The sequence below is a fragment of the Palaemon carinicauda genome, unplaced genomic scaffold (assembly GCF_036898095.1).
Source record: "Palaemon carinicauda isolate YSFRI2023 unplaced genomic scaffold, ASM3689809v2 scaffold980, whole genome shotgun sequence".
Taxonomy (NCBI): Eukaryota; Metazoa; Arthropoda; class Malacostraca; order Decapoda; family Palaemonidae; genus Palaemon; species Palaemon carinicauda.
In genome coordinates this window covers 45,001-55,392 of record NW_027172292.1, presented here as the reverse complement: position 1 = coordinate 55,392, position 10,392 = coordinate 45,001, and positions in this window count along the sequence as shown.

The window sequence follows — 10,392 nt, the reverse complement described above, 5'->3', positions numbered from 1 at the left end:
GTAATCTGTACTAGTTATGGTACACATATATACATGTATGTATGTATGTGTGTGTACATAAATAACTAAATGTATGTGTAGATACGTATATTATGTGTACATACATAAAAGTATATGCCGAATGTGTAAAATTGTACAGTATATAGATAATGATGTTAAGTATTTAAGGGCTTTATGTCAGTATGTCTTACTATATTTTCTGTTATACTAATAACAACGTAAAGAACAAATAGAGAGAGAGAGAGAGAGAGAGAGAGAGAGAGAGAGAGAGAGAGAGTAACAAAACGCGATTATGTTTTTCTTTTCTTTTTTTCAATAAATCAATAAACAGTGGAAACTTCTCAATAAAACGTCAACGTAATTCCCGTTTTCTTTTCATTCTCGTTTTCTTTTTCTTTCCCTGAGAATTCGAGAGGGCAAGGAAGACTTAAAACTATCTCCCCGACAAGTCTGATAATGACATTCTTCGAGCAGAGCATATTTCTTTCCATTCTTTATGCCCTCATTTCTTCGGATCCCCTTCCCTTCCTCCCCTTTCTTTATCCCCCCACCCCCTATCTCTTCCTCCCCTCCCCCCATATCCCCCTCAACCATCTAATTCACCGCCAGACTTTAATTGTTCAGTGGTCTGTATGGAGTTTCTTTAAGAAGATTATGAAGACAGTTATTGTGGATGAGAGTGTTCCCTGTATAGAGATAATGAAGAAGGCCAGGGTGCAGTAGTGCGTACAAAATAGATTATATTATATATATATATATATATATATATATATACATATATATATTGATAGACCCTTTTTGTTGTCTCTGCATTTTCATTTAACATTATCTTAGTTTTACTCATATTCATTTTCAGTCCTACATTTCTGCTTTCTCTGTTCAAATATTCAATCATCTTTTGTAATTCCTCTTGTGATTCACAAATCTTAAATTGCTAAAGTATTTCCCATTATTATTAATTCCCACATTTTCATAATATAAATTCCTAAAAACTTCTAGGCATGCTGTGAATAATTTATGAGAGATGGGGTCTCCCTATCTAACTCCTTTCTCAATCAGAATCTTATCACTATCTTTATGTAGTTTATGTAGTTTTGTAGTGGGAGGTTGGGCTGTGGCACCCTAGCAGTACCAGCTGAACTCGGTTGAGTCCCTGGTTAGGCTGAAGGAACGTGGAGAGTAGAGGTCCCCTTTTTGTTTTGTTTCATTGTTGGTGTCGGCTACCCCCCAAAATTGGGGGAAGTGCCTTGGTATATGGATGTAGTTTTAAGATAGCGGAAGTCTCATATACGTTCGTCGAGATGTTCCTCAAATATCTTTGTCTATTCACACACCTCTGTAGGCTGTGGTTGGACTGAATGATGTAGGGAGGAAATATACAATATGCTCTCTGTACTTACCTCCAAATGATAACATGTTTGATAATTTAGTAGAGGTGATTCAATAACTTCCTCAACCTTTGTTTTTTTACTTGAAGATTTGAATGCTATAGATATCTCCAAGTGTTCTAGCATAAAATGCATCTGTTCTTCGTCTTTGAAGCGCTTATATATATATATATATATATATACATATATATATATATATATATATATCCACACACAACCACACACACACGCATACAGGGTGTCCCATTAGTCCTTATAGAAAAGTAATGGGGTGATAGAATTATTGTACCATTTTTCGTGATATATATATATATATATATATATCCACACACACACACACACACACACACACACGCATACAGGGTGTCCCATTAGTCCTTATAGGAAAGTAATGGGGTGATAGAATTATTGTACCATTTTTGCGTTGATGAGAATCTTAACTGGGATAAGTATCTTCAATTTAATGTTGCAAGAAGAGATTTTTTCCACTGCTGCTATGCAAGTATGATTACTTCCAAGCTTAATGTATTATAATCAAAAGTCTTTTATATGCCTATTGAAAACGTCCCTGCCTGGCAATAGCCCGGAATGGGGTTCGGGATCAGCTGCAGCTAGATAGTTTCTTTTAGTGTCTGCAATCTCACCATTGTGACGTGGTAGGGAGAAGGTTGTGACTTAAAGGCAGGTTGGAAACAACTGAGTGTTTATTATAGAAAACACTCCTTTATATACCAAAGTTCAAGGCAACAAGAATTTTCATGTTGAAAATTCGACACTGTTACAGAGGAGAAAAGCAGACATGATTTTTCAGGTTTTTTTTAGTGCGAGGGGAGAGCGAAGATACAAGCACAAAGTGAACTATGTGAGCTAAGGAGTTGGAATTTAAGGGAGCCTATAGGTCTATCTGCTGAGTTATCAGCAGCCATTTCCTGACTCTCCCTGGTCCTAGCTTGAGTGAAGTGGCTTGGACGCTGATCATGTGGATATATAATCAGTCTCTAGGCTATTGTCCTTCTAATTACTGCTAGGTCAGGGTCACTGTCCCTTACCTCTGCCATTCATGAGCGGTCTTTAAAGCCTCTAAACTTTGGTTGTTCATTATCTTTAAAGAAAATTTAACTGCGGCCTTTAAAGCCTTTAAACATTGGTTGTCGATTATATTTAAAGATAATTGTACAATCTTCAAATAAATCTCTTTTGAGGCTCAAATTTCAAAACCTGTTTCCTCAAATGTTCTCCATCCTAAAATCTTTATTTCACGCAGACTCGAAGAATTTTCGTAGTAAACGTTGGCTTAATTTGTCAGTTTCCCTGAAGCCCAATGTCTCGTCTTTGTGGAGAGATTCCTGAATGCCTAGCTTCATGAATTGTATGTACACGTAACACTCTCTCTCTCTCTCTCTCTCTCTCTCTCTCTCTCTCTCTCGGTTTAAAGTTACATTCACCGGTCTCTGTTGTGATTTGGTAATTATGCTGGGCTCGTAAAAGAAATAAAATAAAAGTTGAATTGTGATCCCGTTAAAAGAAATAAAACATATTCGATGTGAGTTCCTGTAATCCACAGACAGCTGTGGAGTTTCTTCAATACTTTCATTTTATAAATCAAATAAAAATGGTTAGTTTTGTTGTTATCCCAATGATTATTATTATTATTATTATTATTATTATTATTATTATTATTATTATTATTATTATTATTATTATTATTATTGTTATTATTATTATCATCATCATCATCCAATATTCAACCCCAGTTGGAAAAGTAAAATGCAACAAGCCCATGCTCTCAACAACGAAAGCCAAATAAAGAATACACTATGATGAAATATACATAATATATATATATATATATATATATATATAATCTTTGAAATATATAAAAGAATTATTAAGGTAAAATGAAAATATTCTTGTGTATGGAAGCTGTCATTGCGGGAAAACGGAAGCAAGGTTAGAAACGGGTCTTCCAACTTTTCTAGTCTCTTGTGGTGAACTAATATCTCTCTCTCTCTCTCTCTCTCTCTCTCTCTCTCTCTCTCTCTCTCTAGATTAGATTAGATTAGAGATTAGTTAACAAATAAGAGCATGCAGATAGATAGACAGAATAACAGGAAGAGAAGAATAGAAAAGATTGTATATATGACAAGGAGGAAATGAATAAGAAAAGAAGAGATTAAGAGAATGAATGAAAGAGCCGTGAATGTAGAAAGGATAAGAAATGAAACTGAAAACTGTGGCAATAGGAATTAGTGAAGAATGAAATGGATGTGAATAGATATGGGTGATAAAGAATAGGAGATGAGAGAAACAATAAATATTTAAAAGGAATAAATGAAAGAACAGTGTTAACATGAAAACAGTAATTAATAATGAGAAAGTGAAAGATGAAACAGATAAAAAATTGCTGAAAATAAATTTCAGGAAATGTAAAAGTTGAAATTATAATATTACTTTAAAGTAAAATAGAAATTAAAAGGAGTATTTAAGAATTAGTATGGACCGGCAGGGGTCACTTGCCTTAGTGAGATAGGCACTGCGCATCACAAGGAACTATATCCTTCGATGAAACTAGCCAATGATTCCTATGAGGCCCTTTGCGTCAATAGGCGTAGGAGGAGATGATGATGATGATGATTTAAGGAGGGCATTAAGGGAGAGCTAACTTTAAATATGAGGGACTTCCAAACAGAAAATTGAATAAAGGAATTACAAGTATAATAAAGAAAATTTATAGTTGAGTTAAATTCGAAATTTCTTTATCCAAAATACCTAATATCAAACAGATTTTGTAGATTTGAGAACAAAGACCACAGAAGAATATTGTGAGTTAAATGACAGGACAGGATTAGAAATGAAACTATAAGAGAGATTACTCGAGTGCCATATATGGATGAGATCATGGTGAGGGGTAGATGGAGATGGTTGGGTCATGCTCTTCGCACTCCCCAAGAGAGATTAGTTCACCAAACGTTCAGCTGGGCTCCACAAGGCACTAGAAGAGTTTGAAGACCCAGGGCTACCTGGCTGAGGACTATAAAGCTTGAAGTAGGAGACGATTGATGGAAAAGTATTAAATTAAAAGCTCAAGATAGAGACAACTGGTGAAATCTAACCAAGGCCTTTTGCGTTAATAGGCGTAGGAGGAGATGATGATGATAATTGAATTAAAGAAAATATTTGAGATAAAGGACAGTAATTATTGAAAAGAGGTTGATTGAATGTCCTAAAGAAAGGGGAATGATGAAAACAATAACAGCAAGAATATATCGAGAATAGGAAATGAATGAGAGCTGAAGATAGAATGAATAATAAGTGCAAGAACAAACGAAGAAACAGTATGTATGAAAAGGAAGCTTGAAAAAAAAGGCAACGGATGCATTTACAATTTGTAAAAAACACACAACGATAAAATGAAAATAAAAACGAAAGGAAATAAGAAGAAAGGGAGAAGAGAAAAGGCCATGAAGGAAAGGGGGAGTAGGAGAGAAGGGGGACAGGAGGGGGAAGGAGAAGAGGGAAAGGGTATGTAATGTTTACACCATGCCAGCCTGTGTCCCAGCGGTCGGTGTCTGGGAAAACATGTTTGCTAACTTGATGAGATCTTGCCACGCCTCTCTCTCTCTCTCTCTCTCTCTCTCTCTCTCTCTCTCTCTCTCGGTTTAAAGTTACATTCACGGTCTCTGTTGTGATTTGGTAATTATGCTGGGCTCGGAAAAGAAATAAAATAAAAGTTGAATTGTGATCCCGTTAAAAGAAATAAAACAATCCCGTTCTTTACTTCTCTCTTGCTTGTAAATAACATTTCTCTCCGCTCCCCCACTGTCCAAGCCTTAACTAAATTCTCTCTCTCTCTCTCTCTCTCTCTCTCTCTCTCTCTCTCTCTCTCTCTCTCTCTCTCTCTCTCTCTCTCTCTCTCTCATAATAACTTGTTACCAATAGGTTTAGAATCTTTTATTTTTTAGCACATTTAAGCCTCTTGTTATCTCAATTTAAAAGAGAATTGCTAAAAATATTTATTAAGGGAGAAAATACCTAGTACAGAATATTATTATTATTATTATTATTATTATTATTATTATTATTATTAATTGCTAAACTACAACCCTAATTGGAAAAGCAGGATGCTATAAGCCCGGGGTCCCCACGAGGGAAAATAGCTCAGTGAGGAAAGGAAACCACGAAAAATTAAATATTTTAAGAACAGTAACAACATTAATATAAATATTTCCTATATAAACTATAGATTTACATATACTCATATATATCTGGATATCAGCTGATCTGCATCTGGGGGGGGGGGAGACTTGTCAAATATTTTCGTATTGAAATAATCGTTTCCATTGTTTAGTGATTGTTTTAATTTATATATATAATTATGGATCTATATTTCCTAATTCACTATCTGCCTTCGTAACCTATGCCTAATCTTACATCTTTCAAGAAAAGGTTTAAGGCTCTTATATATTATTTTCTTTTCCAATCGTGCCCTTGTCTTAGTCTCAGGGCTATATTTCACATCCATGGGTTGTGGTGGCCGATGTGGTAACGTCCCTGACTGGTGAACACCAGACTGAGGTTCGAGTCCCGATCAAGCTCGTTAGTTTCTTTGGTCGCTGCAACCTCACCATCCTTGTGAGCTATTGATGAGGTGTTTGGAGGAGCCTATAGGTCTATCTGCTGAGTCATCAGCAGCCATTGCCTGGCCCTCCTTGGTTCTAGCTTGGGTGGAGAGAGAGCTTGGGTGCTGATCAAATGTATATATGGTCAATCTCTAGGGCATTGTCCTGCTTGAAAGGGCAATGTCACTGTATCTTGCCTTTGCCATTCATTAGTAACCTTTAAGCCTTTAACTGGACTTTTTCTATTTATGAAACTAAAAGTTTATCTGAAATGAAATTGGCAATTTCCTATAGATGCAAGATGAACCAGTTGTTTACTGAGAAAAAATAAAAAAATCAACAGTCTTGAGGAGTTTTATTGTTTATTTACTATTTTAAGCAAATAAGCAATCGATTTTATTTATGGAGGCATATAGAAAACTGTATCTTATCTCGATACATCCAAATTACATTTCTTGAAAGGATTGATACAAATTAACTTGGTTGTAACTCTACTCATATATTCCTTTCTTATGCAGATCAATTAAAGGTTTAAAGGTTTAAAATCCACTCATGAATGACAGAGGCAAGGGACAGTGACATTGTTCTATCAATCAGAACAATGCCCTAGAGACTAACCATATATATCCTTATGATCAGCGCCCAAGCCCCCTCTCCACCCAAGGAGCAAGGAGGGCAAGGCAATGGCTGCTGATGACTCAGCAGATAGACCTATAGGCTCACCCAAACCACCCATTCTTAGCTCACGAGGTTAGAAGTGTTGCAGCAACCATAGAAACTAATGAATTTTAACGGGACTCGAACACCAGTCTAGCGTTCACCATGTAGGGACGTTACCACATCTGATGCTTTTTTAGACCTCTTTAGTTTCACAATTCCTTGGTCCCATTTCTTTGGTTTTCGTGAAATCAGTCTTCTAAATTCGATTTTATAATCATCAGAACTTAGTTATCTTGTGTTGTATTGAGATTTTCTTCACTTGGGTAGTAGCTAAGGATTTGGATTACATAAAACCTCTCGTTTTTCGGTGCATGATTTTCCATTTAGTAAAGAAGTGATTAAGTTATTGTTGTTACATGAAACTTTATTTATTCAAGCTGTCTTGAGCTACTCAGAAATTCATTCTTTTTTGGGTTTAAAAATTGGCTTTTATGATCACCTACATAATCATTGCTTCGAACTTTGTCTTTTGTTTTTGAAACTTAGCTAAACTTATTTTTCTAAAAGTACTCTTTGTCTCCGGCTATTTATGACTGGCCGATGTGGTAACGTCCCTGACTGGTGAACGCCAGACTGGGGTTCCAGTCCCGCTCAAACTCGTTTGTTTCTTTGGTAGCTGTAACCTCACCATCCTTGTGAGCTAAGTATGGGGGTTTGTTGGAGCCTATAGGTCTATCTGCTGAGATATCAGCAGCCATTGCCTGGCCCTCCTTGGTCCTAGCTTGAGTGCTGATCAAAGGTGTACATGGTTAGTCTCTGGGGCATTGTCCATGCTATTCGTGAGTGGCCTTTAAACCTTTAAAATCTTATGGGATATAATGAATGTGTGGTCTTTGTTTGTCTTGTACATATGCAATTTCCTCCCTTTAATCGCCAGTAACATTAAATTCATGAGTTTTTAGGACATTACTGTCTTTGATTTCATTAACATTCACTTTCTTCAATTACCTTGAACTCTTGTGGTTTTTTTTTTTTTTCTGGTGTTTCATTAACCTGTGACTTCTTAAACTTCATTTTGCATTTCTTGGACTTTTTCTTTCATTGGTTTACTGAATAAAATATTGTCTTGAATATTCTGCAACCTCTTTTTTTTCTGGGTGAGGTTTCCCTTTGTGGAATTTTCTGGGGTTTTCCTATTTCTAATTTTCTGGAGCCTCCCAATTTTGGAATTAAATGAACTTTACTTTTTTTGGAATCTAAATCTCTTTGATTTTATTAATCTTTTTGTATATTTTTGGGTCATTTTGAAATTACTTCTACATTCCTTACGAAATTTCACTTTTTGTGGGTTGGGTTGTGGAATTTCTTTATGGGTTGGGTTGTGTAAGCCTATACCCTATTGTGTTAGGTTTTGTGAAGTAATACCCTTCTGTGTTGGGTTCATTGCTATACTATTTTGGGTTTGGTTCTTTAAAGCCATACCCTTTTGTCTTGGGTTCATTTAAGGTATACCCTTTTGGGTCATGAAGCCATACCTTTTTTGAGTTACGTTCCATGAAGCCATACCCTTTTGTGCTGGGTTCATTTAAGGTATACCCTTTTGGGTCATGAAGCCTTACCTTTTTTGAATTACGTTCTTTAAAGCCATACCCTTTTGTCTTGGGTTCATTTAAGGTATACCCTTTTGGGTCATTAAGCCTTAACTTTTTTTAATTACGTTCTTTGAAGCCATACCCTTTTGTCTTGGGTTCATTTAAGGTATACCCTTTTGGGTCATGAAGCCATACCTTTTTTGAATTACGTTCTTTGAAGCCATACCCTTTTGTCTTGGGTTCATTTAAGGTATACCCTTTTGGGTCATGAAGCCTTAACTTTTTTGAATTACGTTCTTTGAAGCCATACCCTTTTGTCTTGAGTTCATTTAAGGTATACCCTTTTGGGTCATGAAGCCTTACCTTTTTTGAGTTACGTTCTTTGAAGCCATACCCTTTTGTCTTGGGTTCATTTAAGGTATACCCTTTTGGGTCATGAAGCCTTACCTTTTTTGAATTATGTTCTTTGAAGCCATACCCTTTTGTGCTGGGTTCATTTAAGCTATATCCTTTTTGTTTATGAAGCCATACCATTTTGAATTACGTTCCTTGAAGCCATACCCTTCTGTGTTGGGTTCATTGAAGCTATACCATTTTGGGTTGGTTCTTTAAAGCCACACCTTCTTGAGTTACGTTCTTTGAAGCCATACCCTTTTTGTCTGGGTTCTTTAAAGCTATACCATTTTGGGTCTGAATTTTTAAAGCAATATCCTTTTGGGTTTGGTTCTTTATAACCATACATTTTAGAGTTGGGTTCTTTGAAACCCTACCGTCTTGGTTAAAAAATGTTTAACCCATGCTCTTTGAAGTTGGGATCTAGGAACCCATATCCTCTTGGGTTGGGCTTTGCAAACCTATACCTTCATAGGATAGGTTTTGTGAACCCATACCCTTCTCTGTTGAGTTATTTAAAACCATACCATTTTGGGTTAAGTTCTTTGAAGCTATACATTTTTAGTTGGGTTCTTCAAACCTTAAACCCTTTTGGGTTGGGTTCTTTCAAGCCATATACTTTGTAGAATAATGCTTTGAAGCCAGGTCCTTTTGGGTTGAAATTCTGGAATTTCCAACCTCTTTTGGGTTGAGTTCCGTTAAATAAATCCTCCTGGGTTGTGGTGAATGTCCTCTTCTATGGCTTCCTGCATCCTAACTCTCAGGAAATATTTGTGAACTTACTGTTAATACGGTTATAGAATCACATTTGATGTTGTTAACGTGTAATGTCAATAGATAATAAAATTTAGTATATGGTGTACTTAATAAAATATTGATCCAATTTTTCTAGCATAATTTGTTAAAGATATTTTTCGTTTCGTAATTCTATGTATTACAATCATTTTTTCCCACTGATAATTCATCTCTTACATCCTCCCCATGAAGAGAACAAAACAACTAACTAATCGCTATTAATTGCAATACGGCCATTAATGATTGGGCTGTTTTAATTGTCCTTTTTTTTATCTATCATCAATTGAAGGATATGGAATCAGCCCATCCTGCTTCCTGTTTTGCCAAGCGAAAAACTCGAAAGAAAACGGGAGAGAAACCTCTGTATTATTGGACAGTTACCCCCTTCCCCTAAGCGGGAAAATCTTCATTAGGTATAAAACTCGGCGTCAAAACACATTTTGTGGATTTATTTGCGCTGGGAAAACTTGGCGCTCTTCTTCATGTCAAAACAGCAGGGACACTTCGACTACCTCTGTCCTTAAACCGGCCCCCCTCCATCCTCCTCTTAAATTTAAAAGGGGTTGGGTTCTCCCCTAAAAACCCTTCTCTCTCTCTCTCTCTCTCTCTCTCTCTCTCTCTCTCTCTCTCTCTCTCTCTCTCTCTCTCTCTCTCTCTCTTAACTTATTTTCCAGAAGATCTTCCCCCCAAAAGTTTTCAGGTGGTCCAGCGCAACACGCACCTAGGGTCAATTCCTCCTTTATTTTGTCCCGTACCCTGAGGGAGCCCGGTCCAAATTGGAAGTTGATGAGGACGGGATATAGCAGGAGGTGCTAGGGACACACGCACACGCACACACACACACAAACACACACACACACACGCCGATAGAGTGGGGACCCTGGAGATGGCGAATGGAGAACACTTCGAAGGGAAATAGAATGGATGGAAGACGATAAAAGCGAT